This window comes from Equus caballus, chromosome 17 (assembly GCF_041296265.1).
Source record: "Equus caballus isolate H_3958 breed thoroughbred chromosome 17, TB-T2T, whole genome shotgun sequence".
Taxonomy (NCBI): Eukaryota; Metazoa; Chordata; class Mammalia; order Perissodactyla; family Equidae; genus Equus; species Equus caballus.
Genome location: NC_091700.1, coordinates 73,808,981 through 73,831,512, shown reverse-complemented (window position 1 = coordinate 73,831,512; position 22,532 = coordinate 73,808,981). Strand labels below are relative to the sequence as shown.

Here is a 22,532-nt window from a genome sequence, read left to right as displayed (position 1 = left end):
TGAATTTTATCACTTAATACAACACCTTCTGAGGACATTTACTTCTCCGTTTTACTTACCATCATTATTCACTGTTTGATCTCAGTTTTAAAAAGCAATAGCTGTAAGTTTTCGAATAACAATGGCACGTGATGTAAACATGTCTACTTTCCAAGTATGCATCATACAGACACAGTTTGGTATTTTTCCCTTTGTTTTGTTTATGTCTGAGCTATGAGAATGTGCTCACGGCTAGATTTCTCAGGAGCCTGAGGAGCTGGAAAAAGTTGGAGGGACTCTGTTCCAGCCCCTGCTGTCAAGAAAGAGAGTGGCGAGGTTTGCTTGGTGGTGTTTTTGTTCACTGTCCTTCTCATCTTTGTCAGCAGCTCCGTGTGTCAGAGGCCCCAAGGTGTGAAAGACCTCCAGGATGCAGAGCAGCAGCTGTCTCTAGTCTCTCCACTGCCTTCTTTGTATAGCTGAATTCCTTTTTGCAAAAGTTTGTTTTGTTCTGTGATGGCTTATCCAACAACAACAGGTCCTTAGGGCCTACACTTCATCAGCCCCCTCTACTTCATGATGTGATTTTCTTGACTTTCTCAAAATACCTGGAAAATTTAGCAGTCTGCTCTCAATATCACTCTGAAAATGTACCTGTAAATAATTTTTCTCTCTTTCTCTCTCCCCACCGCCTCCCTTTCCTACTGATTTATAAGGCTCTGGGTCTTTATTTCTGTATCATTACTTATCTCTTATTTTTTTTCTATTTTCTTTCTATGACATCTTTCTGCCTACCTTCTTTCTGCTGGCAAAAGAACAAATGTTATTTCTTTCCATGAGGGGAGAATTTAAAACAACAGAAGAATATACATTTAATATTTAGAAAACTCAAAAAAGTTAACTATTTATGGTAGAATTCTGAAATTAGTGGTTTCCCTACTTAGATATCATAATCTCAACACTACTACTGTGTCCTCAAGATTCTCATGTATAACACCACTCAGGGAGCATATCTATAAAATCATAATATTTATTGATTATGATTAACCCTTCATTCTGGACTGACTGCCTTAAAGAGTTGGCTATATAGACAAAAAATTACAGTGGGTATAAATGAAAAGACGTGCATGTAAAATTAGAATATATAAAACCAAAGAATGGCTGTACGTTATTCAAATAGAGGCTTGGTATGATTTTCTATTAAGTATATGAGAGATAGTTAGTCATGTTAACATTATTCCTAATTGGTTGTGTGGATATCTGAAAGATTCCAACTTTTACTGACCTGTCCTGAAACGTTAAAATGGTATCTGACTAAACAGATTGCAATATTTTTGTCTTCAGACTTTCTCTTTTAAATTGTATATTAATTTGAAATGTTCATATATATATTTGACCTGCATATCAAAAGTAAAGAATTTCAAAGTTTGCAGATTGAATTGAAAGAATTTTTTAAAGGAGGGGCATATTTCTCACACATCCACCACAATGCTGCCGTGGTTCAGGCCAATATGAGTACTTCTCTAACCAATAATGGAGCAAAGAGTGTGGAGGAAGAACATCCGTCTTCAGAGCTTAAACAAAAGGAGGCAAGAGATTACTTGCTATTTTTAGAAGTATAATCAGTCATTTAATGACGTGTTTACAAGTATAATGCAAAAATATGTCTTATAAAAGATCTTAAATCTCCAGCTAATCTAGATCAGCAACTTATTGCATCACTAAATTGGAATTTATTCCAATTAAGAGATTTATGCTAAATTTAAGTGTGAGAATATTAATCCAGTATTTAGTCACTTGTGAGTAAATATCCATTTTTCCGGGGTTGTCGTCAACACCCTTATTTCATTCTTCGGCCTGCTGTTGTTTTCTGGTTAGGTTGTATCACCCATTCTATTCCTTGGAATTGAGGTCTGTCTTCACTTTATCTATTACTGTGAAACTGGTTGGAATTGGCCTTTTGAACAGTATGCTCATGTTTTGATAGACAATGACTGTAGTTGTCTTTGGTTTCTTACACTTCTCCCTCTAGGACTTCCGTAACTTGAAATTTCAGTCCTCCCAGAATTAGGAGCTCAACGATGTTAGACAACTAGGTCCAAAGATTTTAGACAACTTTTTTTTTAACCTTAAATTGGAGATTTATGAGTCTGTCAGGCCGCACTCTGGCCAATCAATCCAGGCACTTCACTCAACATGGCTTCTCTACTACTCACTTGCCAAGTATAGTCACAATGGGCAGTTCATGGAGAGTCCCAAAGAGGCAGATGCACATACCCACCAAGCTGTTTTATTCTGACTCCCTGCCAAGTAGACCAGGTCTTCTAATACCGCATGACTCTACCTAAGCCTTAGTCAATGGAATGAGGGCAGTGTATCCATAGGTTTCCCCTTTGAGAACTCTTTGTGCTACTTCCTACTTAAAGGATTTATATATCATATTTTATTTAATGTGGTATGCAACTATAATAATGAATATTTTGATAATATGTCAACCTAAAAGCCTACTTTTTATTTTGAAAAACAAAGACAATATAAATACAAATTGCTCTTATTTAAGACAAACTCTTGTACTGTATAGATATTTTGAAGTTTATTTTGTTGTAAAGGTATGCCCTTTTGAGGTTCTGAACGAATTGCTAGATCCTGATTTTAAAAGGTAACTCTGTTCTGGATCATGCCAAAACCTTCTCACATATTTTCAAACAGAATTTACAACAAAAAGACAATCATTAAAAATACATGAATCTGGTAAGAGGAAACTTGGGACAATGCCATTAGTGTCTGTTCAGCTCCTTAGGAAAGAAGATGAAAGACAACCATCATGTCAAGATATATCATGTGTTCTCTAAAAATGTAGAGCTAGCTTTACATGTGAAACATATTCCATTTAATTGATTTTAGTTACTCTTGAGAAACAGAATGATTCAAGGTAATTGCTGAATGAATTGCTATATGAATAAGAGTCTAATTGGAGTTTATCATCATACCTTTGGTAAATGATCACTTCCACAAGATAAAATCAAAATGATTGCTCATAAAGTACAATCCTACCTTACACAGAAAGTGCCTAAATCAAGACGGCGATTCAGGAACGGAGAGTTTAGCAAGTATATGCGTATTATTTTACTTAAGCATTAAAGTGCTTCTAAAGTTAATTCCCTGATTCTATTATTCGTGAAAGCTTTTTTTAAACTCATGTACTTGACATTTAAATAATATGACTTTATTAAGATAAGCTAAATGATTTGAAGCATTTTAAAGTATCACAAGAATTAAATGTATTTATTAAAATCAATTGATTTTGAGGTATCTAAATAAAATTTAAATATCGTGCACTTAATGAGTAATCATTGCAAGATTATTATTATTGACTATAGTACTCCTAAAGAAATTAAATTATGAAAAATTATTCAAAAATGCCAGTTTAATTTGAGAATCTCTCCCAATTCATTCATGTTCCTTGCTTATACGACATTCCCAAAATCTGTTACTATCACCTGTCTTATCAGCCTTCAACCTGTTAACTGTAGACTCGATATATTTATAATTTACTGTGTAGATTATAAAATGCTGTCCTTATGGTAGGTTCAATTTGAGGTTCAAATGATTATAATAACAGAAATCAAAAGAAAAGCCATTTTTAACATTTTGAGTAGAATCAATTGCCAGTATTAAGAAACATTAATAACAGACTTCCTAAAAAGGAGTTTAAGTACAATGTAGTAAAATAGAGCAGAAGTAACAGAAATTTCTTGTTTTCTCTGTCAGAGTAGGGAAAGTGTTGGGTTAGGTATTAATCCAGGCAAATATTGTAGTCTCTGAGCTAGAATACCACTGATAATGGGGACCTCGTTTACTCATTTCTCAGTTGACTTTTGCCTTAACGTCTTAACGTTAGGCAATCAAGTAAGCTGCAATTTATCCTGTCTAATAAAGGAGATCAAGAAATACTAAATGTAAATGCTGTTATGTGACATATTAAACACTGGGTAAAATATTTTGTCTCCTTTTTTTGGTAGTAAATAAAATGGAAAGCATTTTCAAGCACAGAAAAATATACCTCATACAAAACAAAGAGCAGGAAATAAAACAACTTTTCTGCAGGAAGTATAAGAAATTTAAAATATTAGGGTGCAGAGTACTTGATGATTTAGATTGGAACCAGTTTGTGAAGGGCACTGGCTGGCCTGTTAATGATTTTGGATATTTCCTACGGAGAATGAAGTTCAAAAATAGAGTTCTAAGCAGAGGATTAGCATGAACAGCTCTGATTTTTTCTCCAAAAGTAAAGACAATGCATAGAAGTTGAGAATAGACTCCTGGAAGGGAAGCAACTTATAAGCCTGGTGTAATAAGATAATGAGGGTCTGAATAAAAAAGACAAATAAGGATGGGAAAACAACGAGATTCTGTAGACATTTCTGCTTAATCTTTCTACCAAGTAGGGCAGAGATTTTCCTTACAATATCTCTTAAAAGAATCAGACATTGAATAACTCCCTGAATTTGGGTAATTCTAAATCTGCAGTAAAATAAGCTTGAGTTAAAATGATTTTATAGGTCAATGCTACAATGGAATCTAATATTATAGCCTGTTGGCTTGCACAGGGACAATTACTTCCATAACAGAAAAAAGGAAAAGAAAAGGATGGAGAAGAAAAAATGTGTCTTTTAATTTGGAACTAATATAACTTCAGTTTGCATATGACTTTTTTTAGAATTACCACACAGCCATTTTCTTACCTCCTTTTTAATGATAAAGAAAAAAATAGAATTCGTCAATCTAAAAACAATTTCTAACATGTATATTTTATTTATAATTTATTGATGTATAATTGATATACAAAACACTACATATTTAAGGTATACAATTTGATGAGTTTGGACATATGCAAACACCTATGACCCATCACCATGACGGAGGTAACAGATATATCCAACACTTCCCAAAGATTCCTTGCATCTCCTCTGTTTTTGTAATAAGAGCACTTAGATAAGACTTACCCTCTCAACAAATTTCAAAGTGCACAATATTGTGTTGTTAACTACAGACCCTAGGTTGTAGAGCAGATCTCTCGAACTTATTCATCTAGCATAACTGAAACTTACTGCCCATTGAACAACTCACCATTACTAAGTCAAAGTAATAAATATATCCATCACTTCCAGAAGTTTCCTTGTGCCCTCTCTTTCTGTTGATGAGAACACTTAATGTGAGACTTATATTCTTAAACAATTTTTTAAATGCAGCATACAATATTGTTAACTATAGGTACCAGGTTGTACAGAAGATCTCTAGAATTTACTCATCTTGCATAACCAAAACTTTATGCCCATTGCACAACAACTGCCCGTTTCCTTCATTCCCAGGCCCTGGTAAGCATTATTTTATTCTCTGCTTCTATGGGTTTGACTATTGAAGATACCACATATCAGTGGAATCATGCAGTATTTTGCCTCCTGTGACTTATTTCACTTAGCACAATGTCCTCCAGGCTCAAGCATGTTGTTGCAAATGCTAGAATTTCCTTATTTTTTAAGACTGAATACTATCCCATTGTAAGAATATGCCACATTTTCTTTATCCAGTCCTCTGTTAATGGACATTTTTGATTGCTTCTATTATCTTGGCTATTGTGAATAATGCTGCAGTGAACATGGGATTTGCCAACATCCCTTAGAAATCCTGTCTTTAATTATTTTTGATATAGAGTCAGAAGTGGGATTGCTGGATCTATGGTACTTCTATTATTATTTTTTTGATCTACTGGTGGACATTTGGGCTGGTTTTATATCTTGGCTATTGTGAATAATACTGCAAAGAACATGGGGGTGCAAATATCCATTCGAGATCCCTATCTCAATTCTTTTGGCTGTGCACCCAGAAGTGGGATTTCTGGATGATATAGCATTTCTATTTTTACTTTTTTGAAGAGTCTCTGTACTGTTTTCCAGAGCTGCTATATCATTTTACATTCTCACCAACAGGTACAAAGGTTCTAATTTCTTTACAACTTTGCCAAAATTTGTTGTTTTTTTTTGGTTTTTGAAAATAGCCATCCTAATAGGTATGGGATAACATATTATCATTTTGATTTCGAATTCCCCCATAATTAATGATGTCGAACATTTTTTTCCTATACCTTTGACTATGTGTTCTTTGGAGAAATGTCTGCTCAAGTCCTTTGCCTATTTTTAAATCAGATTTTTTGTTTTTTTTGCTATTGAGTTGCAGGAGTTTCCTATATATTTTGGATATTCACTCCCAATCAGATATATGATCTGCAAATATCTTCTCTTATTCTATAGGTTGCCTTTCATTCTTTCTGATGTCCCATTTGCCCTATTTTTGCTGTTGTTGCTGGTACTTTTGGTGCCATATGCAAGAAATCATTGCCAAGACCAATGTCAAGGAGATTTCCCCGTATGTTTTGTTCTAGGAGTTTTACTGTTTCAGGTCTTACATTTAAATCTTTAATCCATTTTGAGTCGAATTGTATGTATGGCATAAAATAGTGGTCTAGTTTCATCTTTTTGCATGTGGATATCCAGTTTTCCTAACACCATTTATTGAAGATACTCTCCTTTCTCTATTGTGTATTGTTGGTGTTATAAATAAAAATGAATTATACAGAGCTTGTAAAAATAATTCATTCAAAATAAAGCAAGAATGAAACAAAAAAGAACATTGGTGGGTGCAATATTGTGATTTATGAGAAAAATATGTATTTGGTCATTCAGATGACCAAAATATATTTTTCATATATATTGGGTCTTCATCCGGGGTTCCTGACTCACAGCTCCCAAATGCTTGGAATCCTAAATGTTGAGAGTGACAAAGATGTCTGTTGTTATGTTAATGAGGTAACTTTTGGACACCACCTAAGGATGGGGGTTAGTTGCCAGGGGAATTAACCATGTGATTAGAGGGTTGGAAATTTCAGTCCTACCCCTGATCCCTGGGCAGGGGAGAGGGGCTGGAGGTTGAATCAATTGCCAATAGCCAATGATTTAATTAATCCTGCCTATGTAATAAAGCCTCCATATGAACCCAAAAGGGCAGTTTGTGCAGAGCTTCCAGACTGATGAACATGTGGAGATACGGGGAGAATGGCAAGCCTGCAGAAGGCACGGAAGCTCTGTGCTCCTTCCCAAATTCCTTGTCTTATGCATCTCTTCCACTTGGCCGTTCCTGAGTTATATCCTTTTATAATAAACCAGTAATCTAGTAAATAAAATGTTTCTCTGAGTTCTGTGAACCACTCTAGCAAATTAATGGACCCCAAGAAGGGAGTTGTGAGAACTTCTGATTTATAGCCACTTGGTCAAAAATACAGGTAACAACCTGGACTTGTGACAGGAGATTGTTGACACTTCCAATCTATAGCTGTTGGTCAGAAGCATAGGTAATACCCTGGGCTTGCAACTGACATCTGAAGTTGTGGGTGGGGGAGCAATCTTGTAGGACTGGATGCTTAACAAGCGGAATCTGATGTTATCTCCACGCAAATAGTAGCAGAATTGAGTTGAATTCTCGTACACACTGCTGGTGTCCAAGAATTCCTTGGTGTTGTGTGGGATGCCCCCCTCCCACACACACATGTTGTAATTGGTCTCAGAACTCCAAAAAGAGTGCAGCAAAGAGAAAACATATAATAAAATTATAGATTGAAATCAAAACACATGAGAAACTTAATAGAATACAAACAGATAAAATCCAATTAAATAGCTACGTTTAGTCTAAATTGAAAACTGTAGGGGCTGGCCTGGTGTCATAGTGGTTAAGTTCACGCACTCTGCTTTGGCAGCCAAGGGTTTGCTGGCTTGGATCCTGTGTGCAGACGTACATACAGCTCATTCAGCCATGCTGTGGTGGCACGCCACATAGAAGAACTAGAATGTTTTATAACTAGGATATGCAGCTATGTACTGAGGCTTTGAAGAGAAAAACAAGAAAAGGAAAAAAGGAAGATTGGCAAGAGATGTTAGCTCAAGGCTAACATAAAAAAAAGAAAAAGAAAAAGAAAACTGTATTAAGCTCACAAGAAGCACACCTTAAATATAAGTCTATAGGAAGTAAAAATGATTGAAAAATACATGCTATGCACACACTACCTAAAATAAAGTTAATATGACTATATTAATAACAGATACAGTAGATTTTAATTCAAGAAGAATGACTGTAGAAAAAGGGCATATCCTATTGATAAAAGGTCTGATCTATCGTGAAAATCTAATGATTAACATCTGTATGCATGTATCAACTAGCTTCAACTGAAAGAATTAAAAAGAAAAGAAATAATTCCTCAAATAGTGGACAAAATCTCAAATAAGGTAAGAAAGAAACAGACACAGCAACAAGAAAGGTATAAAAGATTTAAACAATACTATTTACAAACTTGTCCCAATTGACATATATAGATCACGGCACCCAATACTGCACACACTATATATATGAATACGTTTTCCAAATATTCTTGTCATATATATTTTGTCATATATATTTTAAAAATGACCATAAGCAGCACCTTAAAGCAAGCAAATCTCAGAACATTAAAAAAAAAGTCATAAACACCATGTTATCTGATTAGAGTAGAATTGAGCTATAAATAAATAATACAAAGATAAGAAAAGTGTAACTTTTTATTTTGAGCAGTACTCTAAATCAACCATGGGTAGAAAAAGAATTCACAATTGAGTTTCAAAAATATTTTGAGCTGAGTACATTTCAAAACTTGTAGGATGAAACTAAAGTCTTTCCGATGTTAATTTTATACTTTAAATACATATATTAAAGAAAATAAGGGCCAGGAAATCAATGATTTAAGTATGCATCAGTTTCTTGGAAAGATAGAAGGAAAATATAAAGATAATGCTATACTTAATGAAATGGAAAACAAATGTACAATAGAGATAATCAGCATATCTGAGGATTGAGATTGTTTTCTTTTTAAAAACCGGTGAAATTTATAATCTCTTGGCAAAACAGAGTCAAAAAAGAGAAAGCACAATTACTAATATTCAGAATGAAAAGGGATCACCTAAGAAGCTATAGTCTTTAAACAGATAAGAGAATATTGTGAACAACCCTATGTAAAAACATTGTAAAATTTAGATATTGTGGACAAACTGCTAGGAAAACATAACTTACCAAAATTGACACAAAAAATTAAAAGCCTTAATATTCCAAAATTTTGTGAAGAGGTAGGTTTTGTACCTGAATCCTTCACACCAGTTGAACTACAGATTCAAATGGCTTCTCCAGTTATTTCTTCCAAACATTTACAAAAGAAATAACATCAATATTACATATACACTTCCTGAGACTAAAAGGAGAAGACATATTTTCTGCATTATTTAAGGAGGCCACTGTATTAATTTACGGAAGCAGGTAACAAGAAAGTAAAAATGTATGTCACTCTCTTATATACAAAGATGTAAAATTCCCAATCAGTGTGTTAGCAAGTTAACTCTAGTGGTATATGAAAAAGAGGACACATTGTAATAGGATGCCTATTCATTCCAGGAATGATTTTAATAATAAAAATAAATAAATAATGTAATTCACCACATTGAGGAGGAGACTATTTGCAGAAAATGCATTTGTTAATATTCAATAACCACTCATTTAGAAAAGGAAAATCTTATCAGACAAGGAAAATTAAGAGAATGCCCTTAATCTTATAAAGAGTAGGTACTCAACTCCTATAACATTCATACTTGTGAAATATCGAATGTTCTCCCTGCAGGTAGGAATGAAAGAAGAATGTCTGTTTTCATCACTTCATTTTTATATTTGCTAGTATCCTAAGAACTGTGGGGCAAAACCAACAACCGAATTTTAAAAATTTTTAAAAATAAACAAAAGTGTGGAATAGCTACTTTATAAAAGAAACTATCTAAATGACCAATAAGTATGTGAAAATATGCTCAACTTCACCCATCTAAAGGGAAAAATAAAATCAAACATCAATAGGATTCGATTACACACTCATTTAAATGGCTAGGCGTAAGCAATTGAAGTGTAAAATTCTGCTGGTGGGAGTATAAATTGGCAACATGTTGGAAAACTACAATTATTTATTAGAGCTAAGGATATACAACCCCTATGATTCAGAAATTCTATTCTGACAAATATTCAACAGAAATGCCTACAAATGTGGGAACAAAAGATATGTACAAAAAAGTAATAGAATTTTTCGCAGTAGTCAAAACTAGGAAACAATTCAAATGTCCATCAAAAATAACAAGAAATGAATAAATGAATTAAGATATACAGTGTATTACTCTACAGCAATGAAAATGATAAACTATTGCCATTTGTGGTAACAGATGAATCTCACAACAATATGAAACAAAAGAAGGCAGAAACAAAAAAGTATTTTAAGTTCCAATTTTTATAAAGATTTCAAAAAATTTACTCAATGTATGGACTTAAAAATTAGAAGTATTTGGGCCAGCCTGGTGGTGTAGTGGTTAAGTTTGCACCATCCACTTTGGCAGCCGGGGGTTCGTGGGTTCAGATCCCAGGTGCAGACCTACACATCCCCCGTCAAGCCATGCTCTGGTGGCATCCCACATACAAAGGGAAGAAGATTGGGACAGATGTTAGCTCAGGGACAATCTTCTTCACCAAAGGAAAAAAAAAGAAGTATTTACCTTTGGGATAGCGTGTAAGTGACAGACAGCCTGTTGCCTAATTTATCTACATTTCCAAATGCATTTCTATAAATTGTTTGTAATAATCTATCGTTATCATTGTTATTAAATTTTGTTAATGCTCCTCCCATTCTCATTCCTTATAGTACAAAGATATTAGAAAAATGTTTCCTAATATCCTCTCATATTATACATGTTATTATTGTCCAGTATTTTAATTCCAACTTGTTTTGTTATCCACCAAAATTATTCATTATTTTTATTCTTATTTATGCTGTCAGTCAATGATAGTTTATCCTTTTGATTACCAAATTCTTTGTTCAAATTGCTTTCTTGAAGCTCTGATCTTGGGTTCATTTTCTTTGTTCCAAAAGAATTTTCTATAGACTTTTTTTGCTGAGAACTTACCATTTGTCAGTGGAAGGTTTTGTGGGTTTATTACTTATTTATTGGTCAATAAAGTTTTGCCCTTAATTTTGAATTCTCATTTCTTTGCTTATTTCCTTTTTGGCTATATGGCTAGTTGAGTTCCCTGGAGCATAGTATGAGAGCAAGATTTTAGTGCAAGGCAGCTTTAGGGAACACGGAGGAAGGGAAGGAAGCATTCTTGGGGAAAGGAATATGTTAGGGTGAGCTACAATTTCAAATAAGGCCTCCATCAAACCCACGGAGCTCTGAAGCTAGGATGGCCCTTCAGAGTTATTCTGAGTGCAGATGAGGAAGCCAAGTGCCTTCTTCCTCTTCAAGGATGAGTCTTTGGACACTGGCTGCCCCAGGATGGGGTGGTGATTTTGGTGGAGGCAGCTCTCCTCTCCTCCATAGAGGACGATGCCTGAGGAAGGCTGATGGCTGCAAGCTGTCTGCTGGCAGCATTTCTAGTGTCTTCTGTAAACACTATTCATTCTTACAGTGGGATCTGGATAGAACAACATAATGTGCCCTATAGGTTGACAGTTACTTTCTTCAAAAAATTGAAAGTAGATTTTCATTGTCTTCTGGTTTTAATATTTTTCTTATGTGAACTATCAAATTGTCATAATTTAAAGTAGCCTTTCTTTTCATTTGATGCACTTTTTGCTTTCCATTTCTATATATGGTTCCTTCCTTCCCTCCTTCCTTCCACTTCTTTCTAAGTCTACTTCTTATTAGTTTTGCTTCCTGAATCAGAGGAAAAATGCTTTTAGCTATCTTAAAAAAAATTCTTACACATTACCTCTTACTCTGGCATTTACTATCTTCTTCTGATAACTCTATTAGATATACGTTGGATTGACTACTTGCATGATTGGACATCTTAAACTTCCTTCAATATTTTCCTTATTTTTTTCCAAGTACTATTTTTTAATTAATGCAAATATCTTCCAGTTAACTAGCATTTCCTTCAGCAGAATTTAAATCCCCACTTAGTCCATGCAATTAAGTCTTTGTTCCAATCTTTATAGTATATTTATTATTTACATAAATTGTTTTTATATAAATCTTCCTAGTATTTTTAATAGAATCTTGTTTCTCTCTAACATTACCATTTAAAATAATTCTTTGACCATGTTCTGGTTACATCTTTGTCTATCTTTTCTCGGTTTCAGGGGTCCTATAAATATATTTTTTTCTTTTCCTCATGATTCTCACTCAGGTTGGCTTAATTCTTTATATAATTTCTAAATTTGGTGATGTCATGATCAGTATTGTGTTATCTGTGGAAATGCAATTTGTTGGATTCAGGATGGCTCTCTCCAAGTAATTTTTCTTTCTTGTTTGGGGGCATTTCAGGGTTATCATTAACCAGAAAATAACATTAGTTTCCATGGCTCTTATTTGCCTGAGACATTTAGGAATTTTAAACTCAAGTTCTTTTGACGATGGCCTATGTTTATAAATTACCTATGTGGAATCTTATACCTCCAGAGCTCAAGCCAATCCAGAGAAACATCCTTATTTCTTCCTCTGTTAATGGGAGATTTGCTTCTGGTCCACTCAGGCCCTGACCTATAGCTCTTCATGTTCTGGTTTGATGTGAGTGATGGAGATGGGAGGGGTGTCTAGGCCTCAGTTCTCCTCATGGAGACCTGTGCACGGTCTTCCCATCCTGTTGACCCAATAACATAAACGCTCCTTGGTTCTGAAGACAGGTAAGGTTCTCTCAGGACAGCTAAAGTGGTCATTACCCTCTTGCCATTCTGGCTTTCAACTTCTCTTCAGTGCAGTTTCCTGAGGATATTTTCATATTTTAGTCTGTTTTTCTAGCTGTTTTATTGCAGGAGTTTTTTTGGGGGAGGGATATCTAGGTCATTATTTACAGTTCCAGAAATAGAAGTCCAGATATTTCATAAGTGACAATGCTTAATGCTTCTGAGGTTATGGGATGACAGGCACTTTCATTTTCAGCTAAAGAAATCACTTAGTATTTTTCTGGAAAGCCATTTCCATCAAGAATCTTAAAATGGTTCATAAATTTTACCAAAAATAACTTTTCAGAAAATATACCCTGAGCAATTAATCATACTGTAATATACCTAGCCACCAAGAATAATACTTTCGTTGTGGTTCTACTGAAGGCATGATCACAGGTTACTAATATGTTAAGTGAAAAAATGCATATTATTTTAATTCACTAAGTATATGAATTATATTTTCTTGCTGTTGTTATTTTGTGGTAGCTTTCTGGAAAGGCTGCATCATAAAATTCATTGTTCCCTGGGCACAACTATCAGATTAAATCACTATAGATTGTTCTGACTACTGGTGTAAGAGCTCAGTACTTCCTCACACTCTGGAGATAATCATGAAAGCCCTGCTTGTGAAGGTGAAGGGGTGTGTGTTTACGGGTGTGTGTGCACGCACATGTGTGGTCTCCATGTTCCTGGAAAGAATCTTTGAGACATTTTGTATCCTGAGAAACATAGAAAAATTCTGCATTGATACCAGGAGAAAAGGAGAATGAAAAGGGAATTGGCATAATTTGTGTACTGTCAAAGGGAAATTGCACTGGATGGAGTTAAACAGGCAAGGAAGATTTCATTAAAGACTATTGCAACAGAAGGAGATAGATTGAACTCAACACTGCGGAAACAAAGAGTAGGAAAGTTTTGAAGCACTGAGGTGGGCTAGTGAAAAAGTCCTGGAGGACAATTACAGGTAAGGTTGGCTGATGTGAGTAACCCATCTGTGTTTGTTGATTGTCATTTATTGAAGTTAGACTTCTACCCTTCCACAGAGCCTGAAAAGGGCACTATCTTTCTGGGAGGTAACATTTAAAAGGGATGGCTCTCAAGTCCTTGAGAAAGACAGTGCTAGATTGAAAAACTGGCAAGAGGCTGGGAGAAAACTTACATTTTAAAGGGACAATAAAAGAATTTACAATTATAAGTTTTCTAAAGTAAAGACTATGAGAAAAGGCAGGTCAGGGGCCTAGAGTCAGGAAGAAATTTGTTTAAAGTGTAGTTAAGCTGAGTGGAATGCTAAGGCCTGCTGGATCAGTTCAAAACTTGCTGGTGCTTTATTGAACGCTAGGCGCATTACTGGAAATGATGAGGCACACGATTATTCCTGGAATCCAAGCAGAGTCCCATCACTACACTGAGAACTGAGCGTAGCTCCTCAACTTCTTTTGAAGACGAAGACCCCTGATAGTCTGCTTTCTAACCAGGAAAGCACACCCTAGCATACGCCAACGAATTTCGTGGGACCACTCCTTGACAGCGGTAGTAAGGAGCAGCAGCAACAAACAGCGAGGTTGTGTTATTTGTACTTATTCACTACTTAACAACACATTAAGTACCCAACGATTTTGAACTAATGAAAGGGACAGTACCGAATTCTGAGATAGAAATACTTGGCTCCTTATCCGTCAAGAAGTGGTAAAACCTGTTTACTTCGGTAGGAAAAAGAAATGAGATGTGATGATATTTGCACCTGATTTCAGTGCCCATGGTTTTGCTGTTTGCTTTAGTATTCTTTTTGCCAAACTACTTTGAAAAATTGTCAATGTTAAAGTTCTTTGTGTGTTTGAAAGTACTTTAGGCTGCCTTCACTTGATATATGTTAATCTTAAAAGGGAAATAGTTGTCTCATAATTTTCTGTATTACAGATGTCAAGTTTATTGTCCACTTTTAAAGAAAAAAAACTTACTTTCATTTGTAATTCACAATAGACCATATAAAAAGCATTTTCGTTCCATAGGTTAATTAAGAAAGTGAGACTGATGTGACATCTGAGAAAAATATTGTTCGGTAATGGACTTAATAATCAATGGCGCATTCTCAAAAAGATTAATTTCTATATTATGTCAAGAGTCACTCTAGGATGGAAGGTTTCACGGAACTTTGAAAGTTTCTGAGCCATTGTACCTCACAGTAGCGTAAGCCTGTGAAACTGAAAGTTCAGCGTCTGAGGTATTTATTCTTTTTACTTATATTTTTATTGTTAAATACACATGTTCATCACTTTATCTTTGGAGTAATAATAAACTAGTCATGCTATGAAAATAATGGATTATGATTAAAATTCAGTATTATAAGGAAAATGAACAGTGTTGAAAATACAAAATTTCAAAAGCAAAATTATCAAATTGAGAATAAATAAAATATAAAGTTTGCAACTAGCTTGTGCATATTTCTTGTAGTTCTACACAAATCCGTCCTGAAGATGACCAGCAATATAAATTAAATATATTAAATTTTGAATTATTATCAAAAGAGTTTTGGAACCAGGTCAACTGGATAGATATTTTTAAAATTCATTCAAGTACATAAAAATGCTAAAATCACAGCTGGCAGAAACATTTCTAGCTTTACTTCCTTAAAAAACTAAGTTGAAATACTTGCATAAATAATCATCAGAAGAATATTACAAAGAAAGAATAAGCTTTTATTATAATTAATTTGATTGATATAACGAATATTGTGAATTATCGAAAAAATTATACCATAAGACACACCAGCACTGAGAGAGGCAATTACTCCATTCCTCATGGCTACTGGCACACATTGCACTTATGCTTCTCCTCTTGCCTCGCTGGGCACCCCTTTTTAGTTTATTTTGCTGGATCTTTTAAAATTCATGGCCTCTGAATATTTGAGTGACTCAAGATTCTGTTCTCAGAACCTTTCTATTCTCAATGTGATCTCCTGTAGTTCCATGTTCTAAACACTCTCAATGTGCTAATGACTATCACACGTACACTTCCAGCCCCTACTTCTCACCAATCTTATATTTATCCACAGCTCGTACAACATCAACAATCTAAGAGCAAGGTCAAAATCAAACTCTTGATTATCCTTCAGAAGCCCTCTCCTCCCCTTTTATTGCCAATCTCCGTAATTACTGTAATCCGCAATTCATTCCATTGCTCCACAATGCTTGGAGAAATACTTAACTGGTCACTCATCTCTCTCTATCTCTCTCTCTCTCACACACACACGTATATCCACTTCATCATTTGTTGACAAACTAAAAAATAATCCCTGATACCTCTACAAAATTTGCCTTGAGCCGCCTATCTCTCATCATTTTCTACCGTATTTCCTTCACTCGTTCTCTTGCTTTATTGTTCTTCTGATTTGCCAACGAACACCCGGTTTAGAGACTTTCTCCTTGCTGTTTCCTAAGGCTGGAGTGTCGTTCCCTCAGATATTTTATGATACAGCTTTTCACATTATTCAAGTCTCTGATCCGTAAGCCAATTCCTTAAAGATGCCTTCTCTGCCTGTCTTATCCAAAATACCCCTTCTGACATGATTTTCACTTTATTTAATGTCAGCATTGCTGTTACCCATGTAAGTGCTATAAAGCACTGATAACTCTCTGGCATTTATTGTATTTTTTTGTTTGTTGGTTTTGTTTCTATTTCTCCTATTAGAATATAAGCTCTGAGAGCAAGAACTGTTTTGTTTACTGCAGTGTTATCATTTACTGGAACAGTGGCTGGTGTACTTGGGTGCTCCATTAATGTTTGTTGAATGAATAAAAATTAATAATAGCAGAGACAGTGGTATAATATGAAAAGAGAATCAACTTCTGAATATATAAAACAATGTATCTACTGTAATTGGATATAGGTAAAGATACATCATAATAAAGAATTTTTATTCCTTCCCTGAGAATAAATCAGGACTTATTCCATGATTTGCATTTAACTGGGCCTATTAACAATTGTTCATTGTTCTCTTCCATTTCTCTTTTGTTTGCTAATTTGTGAAAGTTCTTTATCTATGAAGGAAATAGCTTTTCACCAGTGACATGTATTGTGAATACATTTATTAGTTCATCTTTTGCATTTTATTTTGTATAGAATTTTTTTTCATTTGTAAAAATGTGGTATAGTCAAATGCATCAATTCTTTTCTTTAATCCCTAATGGTTTTTACGTCTAGTTTAGAAAGGCCGTCTCAACTGAAAGACTCTTATTTGTTTAACCCCCGTATATTCTTTTCCTGTTATTTTTTGGTTACTTGTGTTAATGCTTTGATCCGTTTTGTTCTATTTTTAATACCAGGAATGAAGTAGAGTCCTTATTTTTCCAGGTATCTAGACACTTTCTCCCACATAGTTTCCCTTAATTCTTTGTATTTATTTATTTGTTTGTTTCTGGATTCTAGACCCTGGAACTACTTCTATTAATATGTGTCTATTGTATTAGAAATGAGAATGGTAACTTTAAACAAAATTGGACTTAAAAAAAGTAGAATGTGAGGTGGGCTATCAGAATCCATTTTAGGATGCAAAGAAAAAGCAATAAACAGTAAAATATTGAACTTATAATTTTAACCTTATAAAAGTTAGCCTAGCATTTAATATTTAGCTAGAGTGGGAGAATACATAGTCTAGTACCTTTACCAGAAGAATTTATTGCTTTGTGTTGCCTATTTTAAACTGTCCAAGTGTGAAGGGAAAATATTTTTATATTACTATACAAGAAAATTCGTTAGGGTTCTATATGGGTTCCAAATCTACAACCAAAATGTTGAATAATTGGTTTCCTTGTTTCTTAAATCTTTCCTTTCCTTTCTTTCCTTCATAGCCATTCACTGAGGACAGTTTAGCAAATTTGAATTTGATGTCAGTTATAAAAGTATGAGAAATGTTGGAGATGTGAGTGAATCCACGAGTTCTACCACCTGGATCACTAACAACAACTTCCCCAGTGGCCTTATTTTACGTGATTTGCCTTCTTTTATATTGGAATGTGTTTGAGAGAAAAGGAAGTCAGAATCTCAGGAGATATTGGGATAGAATCAAATAAATAATGCCCAGCTGCTTATCATGGAAAAAGACTGTGATATTCTGACAGGAATATAGAAGAAGGTGATAGAATATTTATTGGAAAAACTTGCCAGAAATGTATTCAGCTCTTTCTGATAGGAATACAAATTTCCTCAGGTCTTCTCCATAAAATATAAAAATATATATTAAAACAAGTACATTTCATAAAATACAACGTATAATTTGTTTTCATTTGTTCATGCATTTTTTTCATTGTGGAGCAATGCTTTCATCTGCCTTAGCGATGTTGCCTAGGAAATATCCTTATCCTGAATAATTTATTTTATTTTTAATGATAATAATTAATAAAAAAGATTCAATTGTTAATGCCTAGCCATTTCTCCATGTCTATTTCCTTGCTGATGCCTTAATTTCTCCCACAGTATTAGTAAGAAGAGTTGTTCTATTTATTTCCTTTGATTTTGTTATCCCCTCTTTTTTCAGGAGGGTCAAAAGTGCCTATGAGACTTTTCTATTCCTAAGAAGGTTTTCTGTGTGGCTATATCCATGTCTACACTGTGAATCTCAGATCAAGTTAGAAAAACAGCCGCGTTTTAAATATTAATGTATAATAAATTAATATGCACATGAATGGCTGAATTTATTTTATGACTTTATAATAACAGGAATTATTAATAAATCATGAACGCTGATAGTATTTTAAGATGCAGGGAAACAGATAAAAAGGAGAGCAAGTGACTATAGTAAGAGAAACTACACAAAAGAATATTGATGGTTTTATATCTTGGTTTCAATAGCCCTTTTTCAGTATTTTCAAAAGGAACTATCACTTTTAGAAATGTCAACAAGAAAAGTAAACGTTCACCTGCTTGCTTACTCAGTGTCACAAAACTCACCATTAATCTAATAAATGGTAGTTCTCTGGGCTGGGAAACTTATTTAAAATCTTTCTGAGGCAAATATCCTTTCATGATCATAAATCACTTTCTTTTGAACTCTATCTGAACTCAAATTAGCATAAAAATATTGAGATGAACACTATTTTATAACTCCCATGCATGGAGTACCTTATCTAGATATTTTAATATAATCTTCACTTCATATGTAAAATATTTGTTCTTTAATAGAATTTTACAGCATTTTAATCAACAACAAAAACATGAGCACTTCTCTCACCTGGTTTTTGGGTTCTTATCAGTTCGTTTGTTGTGTTTTTTTCTCTTTTCTCCCCTATAGATATGTAAGAGGGTTGAATTTTCTTAAGTTCTTGAGACTTTTGTTCTCAATATTATGATATTTCTTAAATTTCTAAATGTTATTCATTTCTTATAAATTCCAATAATTATCTACTTATCATTACTGATTCATTTGAGCCAACATTTTACAATAGATTACATGTACATGAAAAAGTGATGAAAATTGTAAATTCCAGGTTTTTGATTATTAATAGGTAATTCAGGTAGAAACTGAAATTAGGAAAATATCTTTATTTCAACTTCATACAGCACAAATGTATGTAAAACACTAATACTGTAAAAATGCTATTCCTTGGTTGTTTTTGAAATTATATTAATATTTAATATGTTAAGATAAATGGATTCACCACACACACACACACACACACACGTGCACACACACAGGCATACAAACACAGCCATATACATAATGGCTGACCTAAAGTGATAATGATCATTGTTATAACAATATGCTAGTTTTCCTTTAAAAGTAACCTATTTGTCAGTGTATATATATATATATATATATATATGTATATATCTTTTAAATACATGTGCATAGATGTGTACAAATACATGTATGTAGTACATGAAAATAAGCCATCATATCAACCACAACAACACTCAGTGCAATTTCTAGCTTTACCCAATGGCAACTTTTTTATGACTTTCAGGTACATAAAACATATTCATTAAAGTGGTCCCAGGACTGGCTTAATTGCAGAAACTTGTATTATGTTACTTATTTTCTGAAATGGGAGTGTAAAGTAATGGCTGCCACGATGCTTCCCGGGGTTTGTCTGTATTTAGCACTTAAAGAAACCTGATTCAACTGTGGAAACTTCATCTGTTTAAATGGACATTCCATCATCGATTTTCAAATCAAAATAAATCAAGCAGAGCTGTTGGTGAAAATCCATTTCTTTCTTTTCAGTCTCAGCTGTCAGAATTACTCATTTTGAAGGAATTTTAAATGAATCTATGCACAAACAACTTGTGTGTTTGCCTCAATGCAAATGAGTTTATGTTTTCCAAAGTCATGATGACTAGAACTTAATGGAAACTTAATTAAGGAAAGCAATTGATTTAGGCGTAACTTTTGTATTATGTTATATATGTTTGCAAATTACAAGATTCATAGAATTTCTTTTGATGTTTAATATTAATACTGACTGCTATGTACTACAGATGATCTGAACACATGTGTAAAAGTTTAAGGGTAAATGTACAATATTTTCTTATTTGGCAGGTAGGGGATGCTGAAACTAAAACAGTACCTTGAAATCATAATTTTTAACTCCGACGTATTTATAGGATTTATACCTTAATATGCTTTCATTTCTCTATTACAAATATACACAGCCACAACATGTAACACATATGAATTTTGATTTTTAAAGATATGATCTCTTTTCCTACAAAATAGAACCATACACTAGACATTAGTCTGAAGTTCATTTGCTTCATTTGACAACATATACTTGATGTACCTGAAATTTATTCTGACTCTATCGATTGGAAAAGAACTATATCGGGCGGCCTGGTGGTGTAGTGGTTGGGTTCACGTGCTCCGCTTTGGTGGCCCAGGATTCGCCAGTTCAGATCCTGGGCATGGACCCAGCACTGCTTGTCAAGCCATGCTGTGGTGGCATCCCACATGGAAAAACTAGAAGGAGATACAACTAGGATATACAACTATGTACTGGGGCTTTGGAAGAGGAGAAAAATAAAAAAGAGGAAGACTGACAACAGATGTTAGCTCAGGGCCAATCTTCAAAAAAAAAAAGAAAACCTCATGTGTAAAAAAACCCCACTATATATTAAGAAATCTATTTAACACATGCCTGTGTAAATACACATTCTGTGTATATTGTGTGTATTTGAGTGTATGTATACATAAGTATATAAATGATTTTAGGATTATACTATGTAACTATATACTGGATTTTTTAGAGCAGATATTTTCCTCCTTATATTAACTCGTTCCCTCCTCTTTTCTTGACTCCCTTTTACTCACCATTGCCCCCCTCCCTGCATAGGGATGGTGTTTATCCTTCTGTGCTATTTCTATGCACATATAATTGCTGATTCCAGGTGAAAAGCTATGATCTACCTTTGTCATATGGGTTCTTGATGAGAGACTACCAATGAGAGGTTCTTGCATGATATTCGGAAGATTGGAGGAAAACAAGGGCCATTATTCTTTGGCCGCAGGTGTAGAAGAGCTTGTAGAAAGACATGAAATTCACAGCTGCCTCCTCCTGAGCTTTTGTGGATCACTAGCTTGAGGATTCAGGCTCATAAAGTTAGTAGCAGTTTCTCTGATTGTGTAAACCCCTTACTGCATTTATTGTAACATTTCATATATGAAATCTACAGAGTGTCTTATGTTTTCAACCTATACACAAACATACACAGACAGGAATTTCATCATTGTTAGTTTTACAAAAATATTACCAACATGGGTTAGATTACAGATACTTCATCTTATTTTTCTCACTCAACCATTCCTCATAAAAATCCTACAAGTCAACTGTGTGAGCTTTGATATAAGAGCTATAATAGACAATGTGGTTGTACCATTATAAAGTCATTCATTCCTGTATTAATGGGCATTTATTTTTATTCACTTTTTAAAAACCATTATTCAAAAATGAGTATTAAGCCTCATTGTACATATATGCTTTCATCCTTGTCTTTGATGTAATGTATCCCCAGTAATGGATTCATGGTATATAGGTGTTTGTGTTGGGTTTTTTGTGTATTTTAATAGATGTCGACAGATTGTTTTTGGTATAACAACGTGTGTACCCGCAATTGGTAAGAGTGTCCATGTTGCTTTGTTCCCACACTCACTGATAGTTGTCTTTTTGTTTTAACTTTTCCTTGTCTAATGGAGGTGACTGATATCTCACTCTCATTTTATCTCTGGGGCTATTTGTAACTTTGAATATATTTTCATGTTAGTTAGCAATTTGAATTTGCTTTTCAATGAATTTTCTATATATTTTCTTATCTTTCCTTTGGCAGTTTTTCTTTCTGGAGAATATTTAAGCATTTGGTATAGCTTAGATCCAGTCATTCATCTGCCACTTGCACTGCAATTTTTTAAATTATCTGCTTGCTGATTTTGTCATCTTCTGCTTTGGAAAACTATGTTTATATACGTAGTCAAAAAAAATTTTTTTTCTCTTTTAGCTTTTTGATTGTCATGGTTAAAAAGATTTTCACTGCCCTAGGATTGGGTAAGTAGTCCCTTTAGGCTCTTTTAGTCTTCAACTTTATAATTGGGGCTTGTAAATATGTCTTTTGGAAAGCATAAATATGACATTAACACTGCGATAATATTGAAATAAGGTGTGGTCTAAGGGCAAGATCTGTAAAATGCTGCTCCTGGAGTGGCTTCACAGAAACCCACAGGTCTCAGCTATTGATATAC

At 34.1% G+C, this 22,532-nt stretch overlaps 1 long non-coding RNA gene across 1 annotated transcript in view; it reads left to right on the top strand.

Moving 5' to 3' along the window:
• The window catches only part of LOC138918547 (uncharacterized), a 79,910-nt gene extending 57,587 nt beyond the window's left edge, over window positions 1–22,323 (top strand). The window contains exon 4 of the long non-coding RNA XR_011428037.1: window positions 22,292–22,323. This is a non-coding gene — a long non-coding RNA (uncharacterized lncRNA). The remainder of the gene's footprint in view (window positions 1–22,291) is intronic.
• The last annotated feature ends 209 nt before the right edge of the window (window positions 22,324–22,532 follow it).